This window comes from Lytechinus variegatus, chromosome 4 (assembly GCF_018143015.1).
Source record: "Lytechinus variegatus isolate NC3 chromosome 4, Lvar_3.0, whole genome shotgun sequence".
In the NCBI taxonomy this organism is placed as follows: Eukaryota; Metazoa; Echinodermata; class Echinoidea; order Temnopleuroida; family Toxopneustidae; genus Lytechinus; species Lytechinus variegatus.
This window is the reverse complement of record NC_054743.1, coordinates 56,302,482-56,308,114: the sequence shown is the minus strand read 5'-3', so window position 1 is coordinate 56,308,114 and position 5,633 is coordinate 56,302,482. Positions and strand designations below refer to the sequence as shown.

Here is a 5,633-nt window from a genome sequence, read left to right as displayed (position 1 = left end):
ATGTGTCATTGAATTATGTTTATGCTACACATAAAATGCAATCGGGTGTTCTCCCATTTTAATCTAAAAGACTTGACATGACCTCTTGAGAGGGATATCAACATTAAGCATTCTTACAGTTTATAGGAAACACTTTGAAATATTAATAATTGAGTTCACAATTAATACTGGACACTTTTTAACCCTTTTTTATTTGGGGGGGGGGGCAAAATGGGTGCGGAAAAATCTACCATTGTATCTTTCTGGCATCTTAATCAAATAAACAAGTCATTACAATAGAATATGACTATCAAATCTATAAAGGTTCCTCCATTGTAATTACTTCACACAGAGCTCTATAAAACTAGAAGGCCATGATCCATTTACTGGCATGTTACACCATATAACACTTATTCAGTTTACACATGGTGATGGTAATAACAGTTCTCAATTACAACTAAGATCAAAAGAATAAAAAAAATGATATCAATGTAGTTTCCCCCTGTAATGTCTTCAAAGAAACATGCATTCTTGAACAACTTACATGTATGCTCTATAAATGACAATGATCAAAATTGAGTTATAAAAAAGAAATAATGAATTTCTTAAGGCTAAACCTTTTAAAAAGCCTGTTGAAAAAAGGTGTACTAGTTCCTTTTGAATATAAACAATAAAACAAACAAAAAATATACAAATAACAACTAAAGGTGTTTCCCTTTCTAAACAGTGATTGTTTAAAAGTCTTACAAGAGCCATGATTTCTTGGCAATAACACTCCAAGTTAACAGTAATTAAAATGCTTTGTAAATGAGCTAAAAAGCAGCTACAAGGTCTGATAGGCTTTCTTGAGAATCATATTCAGTGTCATTAACGATATCAGCATCTACATTCATTTCAACACGATTACAGTCATCATCACTTGATTCCCCATGACTGCTTACATTAGATAAGTCAGATATGTCAATATGAGGAACTCTATTAGCTTGGCACTGGTCATCAGCGTGAACTGTAGGGGGTTGCAAATGCCCTATGACATGTATGAGGTGCCTTTTGTATGATGATCCACGGCGCAAAATTTCCTTACATTCTACACAAACAAGTTTTGTGCAAGTAGATTTTAGTATACCATGGACTACTTTCAGGTGGCAAAATAGCCCAGAAATTCCTCCAGGAATTTTAGAAAGACATTTGCAGCAGATGAAAGATGACATGTTGATTATTTTTGGCAGCAGTTACTGGAGAAAAACAAAATGAATTATTAAATAATCAAAACACATCCCTGGAGATACATACACTTTGGGATGAGGCAAGAATTATTAGAAAGCAATTTTGTCAGTTGAGAAAATATAAATTCTACGTATGGATAAACTTAACTGTTAAAAGTGATAATGAACTATTGATATTTCTTTTTCAGAAATTTATTTTTCCCGTTTCCTGTTATTTATTAAAATCTTACTACATGTATCATTTGTATTTTTTTCAGTCATGAATCAATTTTTCTTTTGTTGTCTTTATTTAATTCTTATTCATATTCTAATCTGTTTTTCTTTTGGTTTTATTTATTTTCTTAATATCAACAAGGTCTCATCATATCTTTCTAGGTTGAAACAGATTTTACTCTAAAATTCAAATTCAAGAGTTCAGGAATATCAGCAAAGTTGTAATCAAATGAAAAAAACAATACAAACATGTACCTGGTAGGCAATGTTTCAAAATTACCCATCATATTACATATTTTTATTGAATATTTTGAATATCAATGATGATTAAAGCCTGTGTATAGCTTTGGTAAAGGGTCAACAATGTGATTGATAATCAAATATAATTCGATATAAAAGTTTTACTGAAGCATAGAGACCGCTAGATATTTTTCCAACTACCCCTTCTGAGAAAATTTCAAATCTTCAAATTTTGGATATCAGCGCCTTCTCTTGGCGATGCTTGTTTTTAAATTTGAAAAAAATTGTCTTTCAGCATTTATCTAATTTAAAGCTTACATATCCTTAATAACAGACAAAGAATATATCCTGAAAGTTTCAACCCATTCCATGCTCTGAAATAGGTTTTAATTGAAAAACAAAAACATGCAGATATTTTATTTTTATTTGGGCACCCGATCAAATTAAATTTTCATGTAAATCGCAAAATTTATCCTGTAAAATACATTTTCATTTCATATCCTCCACCTCATAACTGTTATAGGGCATATCCATTCATATTAGCTAGCAATGAATTGGAATAGTGTTAGGTGACAAAATAGTCATACCTGTACAGAGAATTTTTTGATGAATTTTAGCCTAGGTCCCATCTTTGGAATAAGCTCTTTAATTTCCTCGCTCTCCAACAGCCAGAAACTATCATCATCAATTCCATTTACTGTTTGTGGAGAAACAAATATTTGAAAAGAAATTAATAATAAGCTTAAATGTAAAGTACTTCACATTTATGATAAACAAGTGGATCCCCTCTGGCAGTTTCGCCTTGATCACATAATTCATTATTGCAGCAGTGCTGACTTTGAAAACAACTACATGTAAAACAGAGAGGAAAAAAAGTACACATGCATGTGATAATGATTATATCATGTTGACTTTGTCCTGAGATCACATTTGTCAATTTGCTGATACTTGATTTATGTGAAAAGGATATAGGGCCTACTTGCAAAATATTCTTCAAAAATTAAAAATGTTATATTTGATTAAGAATAAGATTTCAGTAATGTCACCCCAACATGGACAAAGTTTGACCCTTAATGATCTTTGACCTAGATCATGTGACCTAACACTCATACAAGCTTATCAGCAACACTTAATAACCCTTTAAGCCTCATGAAATATACCCTTATACTTTTAAAGTAATGAACATAAAAAAATGAACATTTTCTAAGTATATTGACCCTGAATTACCTTTGACCTTAAACGTGTGACCTGGAAACTCATGCAGGATGATCAGTAATACTTGGTTACCACTATGTCCAAGTTCATGAATTAGGTCCATATATTGTTTAAGTTATAGCATTTAAAAAAAATCAACATATTTTATGTTTATTGACCCCAAATGACCTAGGCCTAGATCTATAATCTAGATCTAGAAGATCAAACTGTATGAAGTGCATAAATGGTGATGGATAATTTAGTTTTAGACATACCAATTTGTATTGACATTATTGGTTATCCGCCCAATGCCCCCCCCCCCCCCCCCCCCCCCCCCCCATCAATGGCATGCGCCTATAGCCCTAGGCCCGAAAGCTGCCTGGCTAAGGAAAGGTTGGCCCTCGGTACGGTGCCGGCAGCGCAGGGCAGGTTGTCACGGGCGAACGGTACCGTTAACTTCAATGACGTCGTAGGCCTAGGCTACAATCTACGAACGGTAGATTGTGAGTCGGCCAATTGATTTTCAGCCATTCAAGTTTAACATTTATAAAGACCAAGGTAAAACGCTACAAAGAAAAAAAAACGAAACTCACCTTCGAAAGTTTCAATGAGGACTTCATGGTCACATTCTTTTAATAAGATTTGCCAGGTCGCCATTCTGATTCTGGTCAGTCACTCTTAACTTCAAGGTTTTGCGAGCGCTGGGTCTGGGTACCGGAACGTGCCGCTGGCCCCCCGCCGGCCGCCGGTAAATTAACGGTAGCTAGCTCTCGTAAGTATTGCACGTACGTGGCCACGCGCGCTGCGCTGTGTGGTCTCTGCACATGTACCGTCAGTACATGTGCTCAATCGCATGATGACCGTCGCCATTTTTCAAACGGTAGAAAGAAATGTAAAAAGAAAATGTGAAACACCGGGGTAAAACATCTCGTTACTTTTGTTTAGGGGGGGGGGGGGTGGGGTTGGGAAAGCTAACACCTTTTTCCCCTGTTGTTTTTATGATTTGATTAATAAGCACGCATAAATTTAGGGCCTATCCACCTTGATGCACCGTGAAGCATAATATAGCCTAAAATGTCAAGTGATTTACACATGGACTTACAACATTTTGCAATTTGATGATTTGACAACTGAAGTTCGTTGTGCTTAACGAAATTTAGATTACAGAATGCAAATATGTAATACTTACAAAAGAATTAGGCCTTTCATAATTTTTTACATAATAGCCAAAAAATACAAAAACTGAGAAGTGCATAAAGAAATATTACAAAAAATAAATGGGACCTTCTGCCAGTCTATGTTATGGCTCACTAATAGTTTATTGAAGTGGCTACACTGGCTGCCCCCAAAATAAATGTTATTATTCATTGATATTAGGCCTACATAATTAAATTTTATATAATTATGTGCAACGCTTAACCAAAAACCTTGCAAAAGGAAGTTTAAATAATGAAATATTCAGTAAACATCAGAATTTTACATTTTGGCAAGGCATGAAGAATGTAATTCTTACCGTTATTACATAATGAAATTACATTGAAACAACTAAAACATTTACAAAAGGAAGCATACTGAAATATACTTTAAAATTCTATATTTTACAAGACATGTGAAATGTAAGTTTTACAAATATTTCTTAAATATTACTTAATGAAATTGCATTGTCACATTTGTTACATATTTATTAAGCAAAACATTCACAAAAAGAAGTTTACATAATAAAATATTAAGTAAACATTATGATTTACATTTTACAAGACATGTGAAATGTAATTTTTACAAATTTTTCTAAATATTATCTAATGAAATTACATTATGACACTTGTTACATATTTTTTAAGCAAAACGTTTACAAAAGGAAGTTTACATAATGAAATATTAAGTAAACTTTAAAATTTTACATTTTACAAGACATGTGAAATGTAATTTTTACAAATTTTTCTAAATATTACCTAATGAAATTACATTGTGACACTTGTTACATATTTTTTAAGCAAAACATTTACAAAAGGAAGTTTACATAATGAAATATTAAGTAAACTTTAAAATTTTACATTTTACAAGACATGTGAAATGTAATTTTTACAAATATTTCTTAAATATTACTTAATGAAATTGCATTGTAACACTTGTTACATATTTATTAAGCAAAACATTCGCAAAAGGAAGTTTACATAATGAAATATTAAGTAAACATTAAAATTTTACAAGACATGTGAAATGTAATTTTTACAAAAACTTGTTAAATTTTACCTAATGAAATTAATTTGCAACGATTTTTACATATATTAAGCAAAATTTTACAAAAGAAAGTTTACATAATGAAATATTAAGTAAACATTTCTCTGTGTGTAGTCTCTGTTATCATCCATGTTTATGTCGACTCGCTGAAACATTTCAATTCGGTATAATCTATATTGCTTAATGTCTTGTGATTCTTTTCATATGTAATTTATGTTTAAATTGCTGAGTGAAAATAACGCCTGAGGTAAGATTCGATCCTACGACCTGATGATTGAAAAGTAAGAATCAGAACCACTACTTGTCTCTGTTATCATCCAGGGTTATGTTGACTCGCTCTTATATACACAACAAGAAAAGTAAGTCCCCCCTAAATCAAATTGCTGTAACCTTCGAACGTAATTATTTCGAGATATGATATTTCGTAGGTGGTTTTCTACACTCATTAAGCAACTTCTGGAAAAAATGAGATTTATCGGTTGAGTCATGCATGAATAATTAAAGATTGAATTAAAAATGACCATTTTTGAAAGTCACAAG

General features: G+C 32.2%; 1 long non-coding RNA gene across 1 annotated transcript; it reads right to left on the bottom strand.

Annotated features, from left to right (window-relative positions):
- Window positions 1-212: 212 nt before the first annotated feature.
- LOC121414369 lies at window positions 213-3,551 on the bottom strand. Its single transcript, XR_005969851.1, has 3 exons — window positions 3,446-3,551; window positions 2,246-2,355; window positions 213-1,214 (listed from the first exon to the last, which is right to left on the bottom strand). It is a non-coding gene; the product is annotated as an uncharacterized LOC121414369 (long non-coding RNA).
- Between the last annotated feature and the right edge of the window lie 2,082 nt (window positions 3,552-5,633).